This window comes from Anarrhichthys ocellatus, unplaced genomic scaffold (genome assembly GCF_004355925.1).
Source record: "Anarrhichthys ocellatus isolate YVR2014 unplaced genomic scaffold, GSC_Weel_1.0 scaffold66, whole genome shotgun sequence".
NCBI classification, from domain to species: domain Eukaryota; kingdom Metazoa; phylum Chordata; class Actinopteri; order Perciformes; family Anarhichadidae; genus Anarrhichthys; species Anarrhichthys ocellatus.
The window spans coordinates 2153335-2171181 of NW_022280096.1; positions in this window are offsets into that span (position 1 = coordinate 2153335).

Sequence of the window (17847 nt, forward strand, 5' to 3'; positions counted from 1 at the left end):
ACAAGCACAATGTAAAACTGTTCATCTACATTTATTTTGCCTATAATCTATACAATGGTTTATATATTTATTTCAAAAGTGACTGTTGAACGGGTTTCATGAGCTTGTGGGAGCAATCAAATTCATGATGAAATGTTTGGTCTGATTATGCTCTCCAGGATCTTTGGTGAGTTTGCATGAAAGTTTGGCTTTCAAGTAAAAGCCAAACTGGAACCTGAAGTAAGTTGTCAAGTGATATCGAGATGTGATATGATATAAGACTGGAGAGAGGGATCAGAGCCACAGAGGCATGTGTTCTACCAGTGGTGGTCAATGGAAAGCAGCAGTGAGGTTTTGTGCTGGTGAGTGATGGCCAGCATTGAAGTATGTCTGGTTATCTGCTACTGTGTGTATTAAAGTGTGTGCGTGTGCGAGTGCACACGTCAGGGTCAGATTGCAGTGTGTTGCTGCTCGATTCTTCCTCACTCAGCTGATGAAAGGAGGGATGGAGCCTTATATCTGCCATGTAACCCAATATACTCACCCACTCTCAAACACACACACAAAACCTTACACAACCTTTAACTGAGTGTCTCTACTAGCCAAGTGAAGCTTCTAGAGTTACCTTATTTTGTTTTAAACATGTTGATATTGTATCATTTGGTTTGGCATTCAGAGCACACACACAGTTGCAGCAGCCGTGACAGTTTCCTTCCCTTTTGTGCACTCAGGCGCCTTTAAACTTTGTGTAATCACAGCCACTTTTCTCCCTTTAGGTGACCAAGCCACCTTTTTAAAAACTTAGGTCCAAACTGTTTAAGTCGTGTAAAAAAGACATATGAATATCTAGTATCAACAGTTCTTCCAGAATATTCTGTAATGAGCCGCAAAACACAGAAGCAGTCCACCATTAGAATCCATCAGTAGAATCCCAATGCTGTGAAAAAGCCTTCAAATAAATCGGTAATATTCCTCCTCGAATCTTTTTCTTCCTCCTCATACGCTAGGAGTCCTACACTTCATAAACGGGTCTTAAGGCCCTGGCCTGTGTGTGGGAGGTGTTAACACACCCTCCCTCATGCAGGGGAAGGGTGTCAAGCTGTATTTCTTGCTCTCTATCAGACAGAGACGGAGGAGGAAAGAAAGAAAGGGAGAAAAGAAAGTATAAAGTGAGACAGAGAGAGGACTTGGTTCCATGCCAGACAAAGTGATGGATGAGGGACAGGAAGTAAGTGACTAACTAGAGAGGCACGAGTGAGAAAGACAGAAACTGAGCTTCACGACTAAAAGACACATTTGAATTAATAAGACCTCAAGATGTTTTTTACACAACCTCCTCATTATCATGCTTAAATGCTTTGCAGGGGTGTGTGTGTGTGTGTGTCAATGTGTGTGTTTCATGGTTCAGAAAAGGTCTTCCTCACTGCCAAACACCACACTCTCTGTGTGTGTGTGTGTGTCGCTTTGGGGCGGAGGAATGCTGGCTTGCTCATAAGACTTGGCAACCTTCTCAGCGGTCACATTAAATGAGAAGAGAAACCCCCTTCTGCTTCCTGCCTGTAATAAATGGATCCCCAGCAACCATTAAGGCATATTTTAACACCAAATAACTCCCCAAAACCACACCAGAACAGATACAGTCCACCCGAACCCCTCTCACTCTCTCTGTCTTCTACTCTGTTTCTTTCATTTCTTTATATTCCATTTTGCTTTTATAACAAATAAGAGCAAGAAGCTAAATGTTCATATCAGATATTTTGTGTACAGTATGATGCACTTCACAGTTGTACTTTGTACCCTGTTAGAGTGTTTAATGAGAGTTATAACTCTTCACGGTCTCAGTGAATGAGCAGCACTGATGTGTTTTCTTTCCCCTTCTCCGTGGACCATTGACCATTTGTTTAGTGTTGCATGGTGGTTACATACTGAATACAATACGGATGGACCTGAGCAGCCTCACATGACCTGACCACTATAGTACTGATGACCAACTTCAGTTCAAAATCAACATGATAGTTGAGGACAAGACAGGAAGTAATGAGGAAAAATGCAGAAACACCAAGGTTGAATTACTTTAAAGGTAGGATTGCTAATCTTCAAAAACATTTTTGTCATGCTCTGACAAAAAAAGGAGAGAAATAAGGTCTCTGTGGCTGTCACAGGCTGTAATAAGCCCGTCAAATCATTGTATTCAGCCCACATGGCTTTATTGGACGGGCTACCTTGCAACATACATACAATAGCCATTGGTGTTTACATTCATTATGATATGTTTATGTTCATAATGATAACTTGGTGGGGGAGCTGAAGGGACGGGCTGTCAGTGTTGCTGACTTGGCGACTTTCTTGCTATATTTAGCAACCTTTGGTGGTGGAAGCGTTTGCAGCATTAGCTGCTAGCTGCTTCCATTTAAAAAGAGTTGGAAACCCTGGGCTGGGTTTTCTGAGTTTTTCGGATGGAAAGATTCTAAAATCTAGCGTACTCAAGATTACCAACGCTAGCTTTAAATGGACTGACTATCACTATGAGAAAAGACAAATAAAGCTGTTGCATTCTGTTTATAGGACAGTCTCTGCTGTTATAAGGACACACTGCCCAGGAAGTTAAGGGCTTTGCCTAACTGCAATTCCCACATACTGCGTTTAAGACAGCCAGACACACAAATGAAAGATTCTGGTCATTAAGCATATACATACTGTATACATACACAGTTAAAATGATATGTGTACAATCTGAAAGTTTTAATAAATGATGCCTCATGTTATAAGAAGAAAAGGTGGTTACAGAAGATATTCTGTATGTTATATGAATATCTCTGCATAAAAACTGATCTCTTTATAAGTCCAGTCAACGAGAAACCAAGAATACCAACGGGACAATTCTAGACAATTCATCCAATCAAAATGTTGACCTGATTTATATTTATATTTCTTTGATTCAGAGTAGCTAAACATGTATTGCAAAACATGATCCACGTGACTCCACTGATTTATCCTGCTGCAACATAACTATTATCATACTTCTTGATGGTAATGAACCATTGGCCAACATGGAAACCTATTTGAAAGCTCATGCATGTTTGCATGCTTGGGTCATTGATAAATAAGGCTTCTAAAAAGGTAATTTTAAAAATTATCTTCAAAATGGATGTAATGCATATTTTTGTGTCTGGAAAAATGTGGTGAAACAAGTCTAAGTTGTGAACCAACTTTTCATAGTATTTTAAATAATTTTTAACAGTATTTTTTAACTTCACAGTCTAAAAAATCTCAGGTGGCGCAACCACATATTTATAAAAAAATATATATATTCCTAATATTTATTCAAACTAAGTATCCCTTAGAGTGTCTACTGTGTCTAACACATCGTATTTTGTGGTTGTGTTTTATATATATACAATAATTTATCATAATTGCGTTCTCTTGGCAGGTATTTAGTATATTTAACTTTTGATTTTACATTTAAACAGAGAAACTTAATAATACAAATATAAAAATGAATACATTCAATAAAATAGTTCTTCACATCATATTAAGCAAAAAAAATTCACTTTAACCTATTATTCATTTCTTTAAATTAATATTTTACCTGGTCGCACCACCATGACATTTATCAGTTGTGCCACCTGACAATATTAGTAATCACAGCAAATATGCAGAAAATTTGCATTTTTTTTTTCAAATACAACAACATGCTTTTAGTTAACAGACTCATTTTAAGTAAAAGAAGTAAATATTTCATAGTAATCATGTTTAGCACATACCGTAACTGGAATAGGCAAAATCACAGTCACTTCCGCCTGGCTGTTGCAGCTTCTACCTCATTGTAGCAGCGTTTTGCACACACTCCATACATGACTTGTTGTCTGCTCCCTGTGTCGTGCTGATTTTGCTTTACTTGACAGTGGCATCCTTAATAGTTAAACAATATTCATTAATATCATGAAAAATAGTTTGAAAGTGTATCATATTGTTAACTTAACACTGTTAAACTTTAGAATTTTTTTTAAAATAATGTTAGAGCTTTAAATATAATATCATAGAGTAACATTCTTTGCAGTTGCACCACCTGTCTTACTGGTTGCGCCACCTGACATTTGCAACTGATTTCAAATTAAACAGGCATCTACTAGGACACTAGCATTAGCTTTTGTTCTTGCTAACAACTTCATACATATACATTTTAAATAGAATAAAGACATTTATGATAAAATAACATTTTTCTAGTTTTACATTGGTTGTACCGCCCTGACATGGAAAGTGAACCACTCTACCTATAAGTTGAAAGTAGTTGTTTTTATCAATATTCAAAAGAGATATAAAAACATTTTCACTCTGCTATAAAGGTCAGTTGAGGTCCTCTTGATGATGCAATAGTTTACTGTTTTCCACTTTAATTTCATAATAAAAGTCCCATCTTTACAGCTGTGCCACCCTGATATTTGAGAACATTCAAATTGCTGGACAAAGGTTTTTTAATTATCGCAACAGCTTAAAACTATTGGTATTTATAAAAAATTGGTTTATTTGAATCGTTACAACAATAAAAGCATGCCATAGTATTTTATTTTGAATTTATTATCATTTCAATACATTTTTTAATAGTTTTCTTAGACTGTTCATCTGCTAGGACAGGTGCATCGCCTGACATTTTCAGGGTTTGAGATGCCAAAACATAAAATAATATATATTATTTGATTGTACTGAAAATGTATCAAAACTAGATAGGTTTTATAGAATGAAATGATATATGTCACAAATTGATACAATTATTTTAAAAGGAAATAGTGGACTCGGACACAAAAATATGCATGTCATGTCATTGACCCACTTACAGTATATCCATTGATATATCATGTTGCATATATCATATCATACATGATGTGTCACTGTCTCTGTCTTGTGTCCACCTCATTACAGCTGCTGTCCCTGTCTGCCCTCCAGTGGACATAACCGACTGATACAAGGAGTCTGCTCCTAAATCCAACAGCTCAACTAAAGGAAGTCATTTATCAGCAGATGAAGAGAAAGGTCTCTCTCTTTCTACATTTCTTTGAAGAACACAAGTTTCTCTAGTTCTTCACCTAAAACACCAATGAACTGTGATGTCAACAGATTGAGATTTGTATCAGTCTGGCATCATAAAGGCTTCCTTCCAGACTGCTTAACTTCAGAAAAATCACACAATAGTCGAGAACACACTGCTTTACAAACTGTCAAGTCTAGATCTCTTGCTTTACGAGGCTTCACTCTCACCACCTGCATACAGAACCCACAGCTGAGCAAGTGTGTAACACGTTAACACTCGATGGTTAAGAGTTGTTGTTGTTAAAAGGGATTTGCTTGAATGTAGGAAATAATTAACTGAAGTCAACGATGCAGTGTGAGTCATGACAAAATAACTCCTGCAGAGGAGTGAATAGCACAGATAGATGTTGTGTAACAGGATGCATGGATGGACTTTTAGGAGAACTACAAACCTGGTAAACCAGCTGATATGAGGAGGAACACTGACAAAGGTCAGAGATGAGAAAAAGAAGTGCTAGGGCTCAGTTCAGATGCTTTTCATTAACTGATATTTTCTTTCCAGGATTTGAACTTGTTGTGATTATGTCACTTTCTGCTCGTGCCTCCTGCATCATCACTCATCTAGTTTTTTCATTAGAAAGGAGGGTAGCTGGCTATCAATCCCTGATGACTTCATCCGTGGCCGCAACCTCCTTGACATCAGTGACACCCGCCATCACTTCACCGTGTCACCGTGTCAGTGAGGCATGCTTAGCCTGTCATCAGTCAGCGCATGCATGTTGCTGTGGCTTAAACCTCTCATGTTCTGTGGTTTCTGCTTCACTGATGCTGATTGGAAAGGATTCTCTATGGTTTCTAAACAGACAAACAACTCACTGCACTCGAAGACTTTAAGCTGCATGTCTTCCAAATCATATACTGTGAGAGCAGAATACAGACCAAACCATTGCTGCCCGCAGAAACAGTTCAACGAGATCAAGTTGCTTCAGCGCTGAATTCAACTAGAAATGCTGCTGAATAACCTCTCTAAACTGTTAGGGGAAGTGTATTTTGTAGAAACATCATGTGCCAAGGAAAAGTGAAGTAAAGAAAGGGTAAAACAAATATTAACACTAGTAGCGTGCTTTGGTTTACGACATGAATCCTTCACTCCCGTCTAGTGTGGAGATGTCTAAGTGTTGACCTCTCAGTTAAACTCAGCATTACATTTCTAACATTTCAAACACAAAAGAGCTGTTGAGAAAACATAGTTCTAGAAAAGTAGATCCAAACAACTGACATTTCTCAAACACTGAACACTTCAAGGCTCTAAGTCATTGGTCACCCCACTTGGTTAAGAAATGTGTGACTAGACTGCAAATCACTCAAATTCCTGTATTTGTTCATTTAACTGTTCAGTTATAGTTTGTGTACAGTTTGTCTACCTACACAATGGTCTGAATGCTTATTCGAAGCATTCTCCGCACTGTCAGTAATATCATCTGTTAGAGTAGAATACTAAATCCCTTAATTCAAATGTATTTTTCTGCCTATAAACTGTTTCATTTAAAGATAAAGGCAGCACATCAACTCCTTCTCAAATGGTAACAATCTTTAAAGTACCACATCAACACAAATTACCTAAATTTAATGACTAAATCTGTCCATTTTATCTCACTCGGTCTTTTGTGGTTGAGTTTGTGTCAAACAAATTACTTTTGTATAAATTGTACTGTCTGTAAAGTCATTTTGTGCTGCATGAAAGTTCACTGTGTGCAGAATATTGTGGATCAAATATACACACACACACACACACACACACACACACACACACACACACACACATACACACATACAATAACATGTCCATAAAAATGTCTTTCCCAGAGCTTCAGTCCATCACACTCTGCTAATCCCACACAATCCTGACCAAGCCTGAAATGGGAGTTTGTGTCACGGGTGGTTTAGAGGTTTTCTACTGTCAACAAAACACTGGTGTGAGAGAGAGAGAGAGACAGACAGAGAGACAAAGAGAGAGAGTGAGAGAGGTTTGAGAAAAATACAGAAAGAAATGGATGAAAAGAGCCCACCCCTTTAAGCTGAGAGGCTGAAAACAGAGCGTTGTAACACCAAAAAGTGCACTCCCACTGCCGCTAATGTGGACCGTGTGTGTCAGTGCCTCAGCTGTGTGACCATGTGTGGTTGTGCACGTGCATGTGAGTCTATGCATGTGTACGTGCAGATGTGCGTTTGTTTGTGTGTGCTGGAGCAGCCCGCTGCGCTGCTCCCAAATTGAAATGTGAAAGAAATGTGTTGGAAGGTGATGACAAGAGTGAAGTGAACCAGTTGTTTCCTGAAGGCCCACGCCAGATGTGTCGCACACAGAGCCTCAGAAAGCTGCAGCACATTTCTGTTTAATAACCAGGATATTTAAGCAGAGGAGGCGGGAGGAGGGCGGGTGGAACTGAGAGTGTGTGTGGGTTTTTTTTTGGTGCATGTGTGTTTACCTGTGAGCACAAATGTATATGATGTTTGTGTTTACTGGGGACATGTGTGTGTGTTTTGGTGCTGGATGGGATGTGTGGTTTAGTACTTTAATTGGAGATTTTCAGACTGCAGCGCTGCAGAAAGTGAAGGAAGGAGAGAGAAGAGGATTGAGACAGGAGAGAGAAAGAAGCCTGACAGACTTATGGCCACACCTCCGATCAACACTCAGGACACACACACACACACACACACTCAAACACTCTCTCCCACACACACACACACAAGGTCTATTCCATACTGTACTCAGCTTCTGACCACAATGCCCGCCACTTCCTCCAGGAGCAAGCCCTGGCGCCTAGAATAACAAAGAAAATATTCAGCTCCATACTGTCTGATGTCTTAATATTTCCAACCCCTCTGTTCTCATATACGCATGATTCATGGATTATAACTTAGAAATACCATCAGATCCTTTTCCACTGATCCTTCTGCAGTTAAATCAACTTTTTTGTGAAGGAACTGTAGGAGGAAATAATGCAGTGGTGATGCAGGTTCTGCTAAAGTCACTGTGGGTACAGCACATCTACTTGGTGAAGGTTGAGTGGTATGAGACAATATTGAAAATTTCATTTCAAGTTGTAAATGCATAAAGAAACTTTATCTCTAAGGAGATGACTTACACACACGTATTTGTTGCTGTTATTGTTTTGTTTTAATTCCATCTTTTTATAACTGCATACACAAACAGCCATGTGATGGACAGCTAGTATATGGGATTTAAGACATTCCACAGAGAGCAGGGATTGAACAATGTATGTTCTTAAAGGATCATCTTCGTCTATAAGCAACACAAAAGTAGGCAAATACAATCTCAACGTATTATTTAATCAGCTGATGAATGGATACTTATTTAAAGGAACAGTTCAATATTTTGGAAGATGCGTTATTCACTTTGCAGATGTTAGATGAGAAGATATATACCACTCCCACGACTCCCATTAGCCTAGCTTAGCATAAGACTTGAAGCAGGGGGAAATAGTAAATCCAAATTTTAAAGATGCTAAAGCTCACAATACATTGCCTTTCTGTTGTTTAATCTAAACAGAAATGTAAAAACTAAAATGTGTGCTTTTAGGTTTAGTAGCATACTGTAAACATTTCTTGGCAAACAACAGCTGGGAGCAGTGACTTACTGGAGTCTTGTCTGAAGCCAGGCAACTTAGCTAAGTGCTAGGCAGTTGTTAGCTGTAATTAGCTGTTGTTCGGGATACATCGCCTTAATAAATTAGCTTTAGAAGGGATTTTTTTTACTGAAGAGTGGGGCAAGCCGCTTGCTTCTAGTTGTTGTGTTAAACAAAGCTAATCTCCTCCTGAATCCAGGTCCACTTAACACATAGACATGAGTATGGTATGGATCTTCATGACTAAGCAGGGATTTAGACTGAAAAAGGCCCTTGAAACTGTGTTGGGGGCTGTGTTGTTAAGACACCGGTGACACAATAAAATACAATCCACGACGTCCAGTTTGACTCAGTTTGAGTAACAGATAAATGTGTTCAAAGGCTTATCAGACGCCAACGCTCTTCTGTAATGCTTACAGAAAGGATTTTACAACTTGGAAAGTTATCACTGCAGCAACTATTTTATTGTCTATTTTTTTGTTGCGGTCATCACAAGTTTAAGAGTAGAATTACACACATTACAAAGTATTCGACCAGGAATGTGCGCTTGATCTGCGTATTTGACTGTCCAATTCTGTGACTTCCCGGCAGCAAAAGTTGAGCCTGGTTACATTTATATCTGCAGTACTCCTTTGGGCCACATGCCAGAACTTAAATGTTGTCATGAAAGGCTAGCGTACATTCTTCTTGCATTTGTTTAACTGATGAGGTAAAAGCAAGACCCTGTTAATTCTACCTAAATGCATCTTTTGGGCTCATTTATAAAGTATTCAACATGTGAATTTGTTTTTATTAACACATGCATGAAATGAATTTGTGATCTATCAAACATCAGCTACTCTATAAAATATGAGATTATTCGGATGTAGCAGTAAAAATGGTTTATTTATGCACAAATTGGCCTTTCTCACAAGTGGGAGTTTGGAAACACTTCCAAATTGTCAAATAGCGATGGCCGGTCAGTGCCCCTGATAGCAATGGGTCAGAAGACTAGAAAGGTGCTATACAAATGCAAGTCTGCAAAACTAAAAGTAAACGTAAATGTTAGTCACGTGAATCCTTATTTTCACACTATTTAGGAAACTATTTAGGTGGCTGATGTTAAATTGACTGTCGAATGACTCACGTGACTAACAATACTAACAACTCCCCACGTGAATCTCTAGTCATATTAGTCAGTCCAAAAAACTTTAACAACACTCTTTTCTTAAACCTAACTAAATTATTATGTGCCTGAACCTAACTTCCTGTGAAGACGGAAGTTTATTTTGAAAAGACATGCTATGCAACGAAAGGAAACTGACATGTCCCAAACTGAGACATAGGGGGTACCTAGAGCATCTTATTTTGAAGCATAGGGCGAGCGACCAAGCGTAGGTATTTGAAGAGTTGGGAGTGAGAATGTGTCAGCGGTTCTGCTTCCATGTCGATGTGTCCTTGAGCAAGACACTTAACTCCAAATTGCTCCCACAGGCTGTTCCTGTGCTAGATAGTCCTGGTGGGCAGGTGGCACCTTGCATGGTAGCCCCTGTCATCAGTGTATGCATGAATGATGACATGTAGTGTTAAAGTGCTTTGAGTAATTGGAAGAATAGAAAAGTGATATACAAGTACAGTCCATTTACAAATGAATGACAAGCCTGCTTTTTTATGCAGAGCTACTGTCGGTCTAAACACGGCATCATTCTCAAAGAAAGCAAATATCTTACTGTAAAATGTTGAACCACTGTTTTAAATGATCTAAAATTCTAATTCAATAGGGAATAAAACATACTCAAAATGACCCAGGCGTCCATTATCTCTTCGCCAAAAATTGCCTAAATGTGTAGTTCCAATTCCAGTTGCTTATGCTGGCCCAAATCTAGGTTTACGGCTAACTGTAGCTAGCTGTAGCTAACTATAGCCAAAAGCTAGCCGATACTAGCAGCCATAAATTAGCCACAACTAGCTCACATTTTGTCTTTTGGTGCCAGAACACAGCCATGTGTGTTGAAACTCAACCACAACAGGACCAACACAACTTGGGTTGGCTTGTGTCATCAGCTGCTGCTTGTGAATGTAATATGTTCTAACCCAGAAATGGTTCCACAATCAGCTGCATCAGGACAGAGTGAATGGCCACATTGTGTACGTTGGAGAAGAAGAGACGCAGATTGCTTGTGCAGGAGGAAGCTGCTATTTACACAAAAGGTGTTGGACCAGCACACATTTAATTGCGTTGGCTTGTGTATGTATATGTGAGTGTGTAATGAGAGTGTTTAGCTGTGTAAGCCTGTGTGTGAACATAATCGCCCATGATACACAACATTATGGCCATTTCTTAATAGCAGTGTTTTAAGAACGGCCATTAATGCAGCTTGTAAAATATTCCCAACACCACGCCAAACACTCATTTCAACTTCACCTCCCTCTTTCTCTCTCACTCCCTAGCTCTCTCCACCTCGGCCTGCCGCTCTCTCTTTCAATCACCTCATTTCTAGGGGAATTTATTTAACTCGTTAAAAACAATTCTCTGAATATTCCCAGCTGAGTGACCAGGCTTCCGTTTTTTTTCCCTTCCTCATTCTTTCCCGCTATTGCCTCTTTCTGGCTTTGTCTTTTCCTCTCTTCTCTTAAACTAACCTGTATAATGTTGTCAGAACTGCTTGAGAATGAAGTGCTAAGTGTTGCTTTTTATGGGGAGGAAACAGACTGGAACAGCGGGTGTGTGTTTTCTGATGCCTACTCTACACACACACGCACACACGCACACACGCACACACACTCACACACCACATATAGATATGTAAACACACACACACTTAGAAAACCCAGAGTAAATATGTTATGAATTACAACCTCTTCACTGATGAGATAGCCCTGAAGCTTTAAGCTAGTTGATCATTAGTGTTTGTGAGTGTGTTGCATTTTGGTATGTGTGACGATATCTTTAAGATACCTCAGTGAAAATCTGTTCTCAATTGATGTGGTGATTTCTGCTGTTTTAATTTGGCTCTACCCGCCGTGATGCTGTGACCACTTAGCAATGTGTGCTCCATTCCCATGCACACAAAGCCAGTACTCACACACACATTTCTTTTTTATGTATGGTGTCCATAAAAGCCAGGCACATAATTTCATCTCCAAAATAGCGATGTGTCATGAGTTTGTTTAAAGGGTGTAAATAATGTGGAGAAAATTACTTAAACTCGCTTTTGAAAATGCAAGTACGCTGGTACCAGTAGAACAGACAATAAAACAATCAAGAAATAATGCGCCTAACAACTAGCTACAAATCTTAAAATGTGTAGCGATCTGAAGAAAAGTTCAGAATTGTTTTTATTTTGTTTAAGTTCCATATAATGATATTATCCTTTATCTATATAGAAAAAAAAGACGAGGTTGGTTCCATCAAGATTTAGTAAATTAATAGTAATAATAACAAGATTAATGAAATAGCTAATCATTTAATTAATCAAAAGAGTTTAAAATAAAGACAGGGCAAAGAAGGACTACTTAATAGAGAATGGAACATTTCAAAAAATTGTTTTTAGTTGAGAAATAAAAATAATTCACAGAGGCAGCAAATGCACAATCTCTAGTTAATAGTTGTGACCAGTAACTTCTCAGCGTTCCAGTACTTAAACAACCTGTTCAGAACAGGTTGAATGCTTGGCCTGTGGTGCTTTCTCAAGAACCACACAAACATCTTGACACTGTGCGTCCTTGGGTCGTCAGGAATACACCTGCCATCATGTAGATGCGTCACACACCCAAGTTGAGCTACTCACCATCAGAAATACGAGTGGAATAGGCCTACAGTCTGGCTCACAGGGAAAAACACCAGGGAAAGACTTTACCGTTAGGCAAGCAACTGGGGCATGGGCCACAAAAGGGCCCCAAAGAGCTGTAGGTTTATTATGATGTTTAGATACGAAAAGTATTGAATTACTTACTGTTACTTGTTACTATTAGGGATGCACCAATACCAGTATCGGGTATAGATCCGTTGCTCTTGTACTCGTACTCATACCTGATACCACTGCATGTATTTACGTGGACACATGCTGCCACTTTTCCAGTAAGTCTCCACCAGATCAATTAGTTCAGCTTTGTGTCTGCCTGGCTGTCTGTCACAGTCTCCTCCAGTGTATTGCAAGCCAGCTGTAACATTAGCGAGGGAAGTTAGCACTACCATTACAGCAGTTCAGTGTACAGTTTATTTGTCCGTGAATAAAGGCTCAAGCTCCCCGTGTCTTGCTTGCCACCTGCCGATTAAAGTGAAGCGGGTTAGCCCCGAAGCCAGGGACAACAATGACTCAGGCTCCCTTAAAGTGGGCTGACCTTAAAGGTGGACCAGCTGTTCTCCTTTAAGTGACAAGAGTTTTGCATTTACATAACCACCACGGTTAACAAGTAGAGCATGTATTTAATTGGCCGAAGTGTTTTGCTGACGGTAACGTTATTAGTTTCATAAGTTAGACTTGAGACAGACTTTTTAAAATTCAAGATTTCATTTTTTTCTAGATATTTAAAAGTTACATGGTGAAATGTTACCCTTTGTGGTGGCACTAACAGCCAAAGGGCCAGAACGTACCACTGTAGAGACAAAGACAGGGACAAACTCTAACCACGCCATCTATCTCAATGTCGCTCTCTCAATTGAATTCAATTTAGTTCAATGTTACTATATTTGCATGAAAGTTTCAGAAAAAAAGATCAAAATAAAAAATTACATTTTAATATTAGTATATAATATGAATATGAATATTAACACATTTACACAATCTCTCTCTCACACACACACACACAGTGTTTACAAAATAAATTCAAAGCAATGTTTACAGGTATTAGGTTGAAAAACGGTAGATTTATGAATCGATTATTTGATGTGTGAACAAATAATGAATGTGTATATGTAACAAATGTTTGTTTATTTTTAAATGTGAGCTGATTTACGATTTGATATGGTGTTTGATTTATGTAACACATCACTTTTAACTATGGAGATAATTTGATATGTCATTGTCATTTTACAGTTGGGACCATCATCATTTACTTGGCGACAATATAAATGTTGGTAGATAATTAGAATTCCAATTTGAGTTGTAACGGCCAAAGTCTAGTGCTAATGCTATCCGCTGCAGCTCGCTGGCTCCAGGGAAGTGAAGACAAGTGTTAAAGTTATCCGGGTACATGTAGCATCAGCAGGACATGAACTGCAGTCAATACTGATGACATGTTGGACTGCAGAGCCCTGAAGCTCCACCGCTCACTACTCACAGAGCATTGTTCGCTTATTTATTCAAAGTTTATTCATATTTAAAGTGTTGTGTGTCCAAATTTGACTAAATACAGTACTTTATATTATTCAAAAGAAAGAATGGATTCAAAGACACAATTATGTTTCTGTCATTTTATTATCAAATTCTGATTTCAGATCCTGAGTTTTCAACCTGAAATTTGGTAACACAATGGGGCTTTTTTATTTGTGTTGGTCATTTGAGTCATATGTTAAAATGAGCTTTTTTCTGTGAGGGCTTGAATTCAATCAGAACCTTTTGTTGCTTCTTTCTTCCCCTCCGCTGTCCCGTCTGACAGCTGCTACAAGCACCTCTGACACTGCTGAGGATCAGATAAGTTAAACAGGATTGGATCGAACTAAAACAATTACTGAAGGGAAACAGTGCAGTTGCATCAGAGAAAGAAATTAATACCAATAAGCAAAAATTGCAATACAATTAAAATATAAGTTATGAAGATTGGTTGAATCAACTTATTACATTTATTGAATTTATAAATGATAAGCAAGCTTATTGTCATCTGCAGTCTGCCTACATTCTGCCTTCCCTTCAGCAACAATACGGCCTGGGCCTCCAGCAGCGTGGTGTCGGTGTTGGCTCCCAGCAGGGACCGGCAGAGAAGAAGCCATAGTTGCCGGGCGGGGAGCTCTCCTCCTCCAGCCGGAGCTTTGGCTGCCGGTCGAAGGCAGCAGCAAAGCAGTGAGCAGGCTGCTGAGGCCCTGCTGGAGCTGTAGGAGTTTTTGGTGAATGTGCATGATTTTCTCTGATTTTGCATGGATAGAAATAGCCAGTAGTCTCATTGATGAATTTGTTCAGTTATGTAGGTCATATCGAGGCATCAGTACCAAATCCAGACTATATTTGACAGTTAAAAGTCCCTTAGCTAAACACGCATGTGTTTGTGTGTGTCTGTGTGAACCTGATCAGGTATGTGGGTGTTGGCCATTTAAGAGAGCTAATAAAGTCTGTTCCCTTTCATTAGTGTGTTTGTCAAAATGGCCAGGTAAAATTAGTTTGTGTGTTTAAGTGTAGCTGAGTTTAACTGTGGCTGTGTTTACAGGGCAATATTGTGTATGTTGAGACGGCAGAGTGCCTGCATGTGTTTGTGTGAGTGTGTTCATTAAGCATGTGTTATGTTGTTAATAGCACACCTCGTTGGCCAGGCAAAGTGAGCTCGTTAAACTGGTGTACAACTATGCTTGTGTACTCTGACTTAACAAAGACTGGTCTATATTTGTGATTGTAAGAGCAGTGTGTGTGTGTGTGTGTGTGTTGCTTCACCTTCACACAGCTGTGTTGCAGCATGTGAGATGCTGCATGATGCATTGACAACTCTGTTTAAGAAGAATCCTCTGTTCATTTTGCTCTCCTCTTTGACTCCAGCGCATTGATTGGTCAGAGGTGGAAGAAGTACTCAGATCTTTAACTTCAAGATCCAAGATTGGAGCATTTGGATTGCCTCTCAACAGCTCTCAACATGTCGATGACATAATGTTAAATACAGCTCCTTTAAGTAAAAGTAGTAATGCCACAGTGCAGAAATACTCTGTTACGCACAAAAGTATTAGCATCAAAATATAATTAAAGTACCAAAAGAAAAAGTAGCCTTGGCTACCCGTCGTGCAGAATGGCCCATTTCAGAATCATACATATTATATCATTGGATAATAATTAGTGATACATTAATATATAAACATCATGTATAAATAATAAAGCTGGAAATCATTTTAACTACTTTATATACTGCTGGGTAGTTAAATCTATAATAATACATCATAATTAGTTAATTATATTTTGTATAAATAATATGAATCAGCAAATAAACTTAAACTGTTTAATAAATGTAGTGGAGTAAAAAGCACATTTCCCTCTGAAATGTAATGGACTAAAAGTATAAAGTTATGTAAAATGGAAATACTCAGGTAAAGTACATCAAAATTGTACTCAAGCACAGTACTTGAGTACATGTACTCGTTATGGTTAAGTCTTGGTTAAACTGCAATAATATAGTTTTTGCTGGCCACCTGGGGGCAGTGTAACACGCTGTAAACACAACAAACACTTTTATACAGAATTATCTAGTTGAAATGGAAAAATGTGTTTGCAAACAATCATCTGTTGACATTTCCAGCAGATACAGAGGGACATTAGAATTCATTTATGGGTCACTATTCACTCTTCTTTTAGCTTCGTTTTGGTGTCATCTCTTGAGAGAAGCTCCCAATGCTCCATTACTGTATATTCACCATCTAGTCCCTGTCTGACGTTTGGTTCTGGGCAGGTATTGTACAGGGGGGTTTAACAGATTTTTCACTGAAAACAGCTGCCTGTTGTGTCTGAACACAAGTGAACCAACAGATTAAAGTTGGTAAAACCAAATGCACAACATTCTCACTCCCAACATGTCTAATACAGCTGATTGGTCAGTGGCTCTCCGCTTCAAACGGACCCTGTAAGTACCCCTGCAGCATTTTCTACTTTGGACTTGTCGGTTTCCGCTTGTTACGTGCTTAGTATATTACAAATTACGCACGTGGCATTCGTTAAGTACATTAGTAACGTAACAAAACTATAGGTAAAATTGGTCATCATTGACTTGGCTTCACATGGGACACAAACAGCGGCCTCCTGGGTGGAAGTGCATGTTTATTTGACACAGCCGTCTTCCTCCTTTGGTAGACTTCGCTCTTCATACTACATCAGTTGGCCTAATCGTTTAATATTAAAACAGATGGGTTTACATTGCGGTTAACTGAAAGCCGGTGCGTCAGACACTAAAGGGTGCCTTGGTGCTTCAGTATCAGACGCCTAGGGCCACTGACCAAACGTCGGTATTTGAAGAGTTGGGAGTGTGAACGGATGGCAAAAGAGCTGAATGGTGCTAAAACACTTCATAAAGCTGAGGAGAACTTCAGCGGTGGGTGATAATCTATAGATTCATCACGACAAGCAGCCCCTTATTACACATGTCAATATATTAATTGTTATTATAGCACAAAAATTGATCACAATATCTATCACTATATCTGATGTGTACTAAACATGTAGTCCGTAGAAGCATGTGGAGGGTGGGACTAGTTTCTCCGATCCTGCCCAGGAGCATAGATGATGATGTGTTCACACAGCTGCAATCTTAGATGTGGCTGTTTTAGCAGCTCCTCCTCCACACCTCGCAACGGGATACACTTTATTACAACACACACACACACAAGTGTGCACCAGCACCCCTCCCAATCATTGCATGGCAACTTTGTAGTTTCTCACAGCTCGGTTCCCTGGAATCATAAAAAAACAAGGCCAAAAGAATCTAACCTGGATACCTGTGGCATGCTTCAATCATTCCCCGCTCTTTAAACATAGAGGGAGGTGGAAAGTCTCAAATACTTTTAGTTTATAAGCTCTAATTGGTGTGCTCTTTAGCAGCTCATTATGCAGGCAAATTAAGACACAGAAAAACAAAGGGAAAAGGGAAAGAATGAACGATGAGGATATCCAGCATCCCTACGAATTACTGTATGTGCATTTTGGAGTATTCTGATCCTCGCTATTTGCGTCCAATGCCAATACTCAGTGCCAATGCAGTGCACTTTATGTAACAAGGTAAGTAGGACTGCAGAGGGTTGGGGTGATAACATTCAGCATATCAGGAGACTAGCATTCATATCCTGTCACAATCTTGAAAGACTGTGAATGTTCAGGTTTTTTGTCATCACTTCTACCACAATCTTTTCACATGTTGTGTGTGTTTTCGTAGCCTAGCTTTACCCACACTGAATTTGTCTTTCCCTAACCTTTACTCTCCTGTAGTGTCATGCACAGATATTGTAGAAAAGACAGAATTCAAAGAATCTTGACATTTAACATAACCCTGGGTTGATTGTTTCGGGATCGTAGTTTTTCTTCATCAAAAC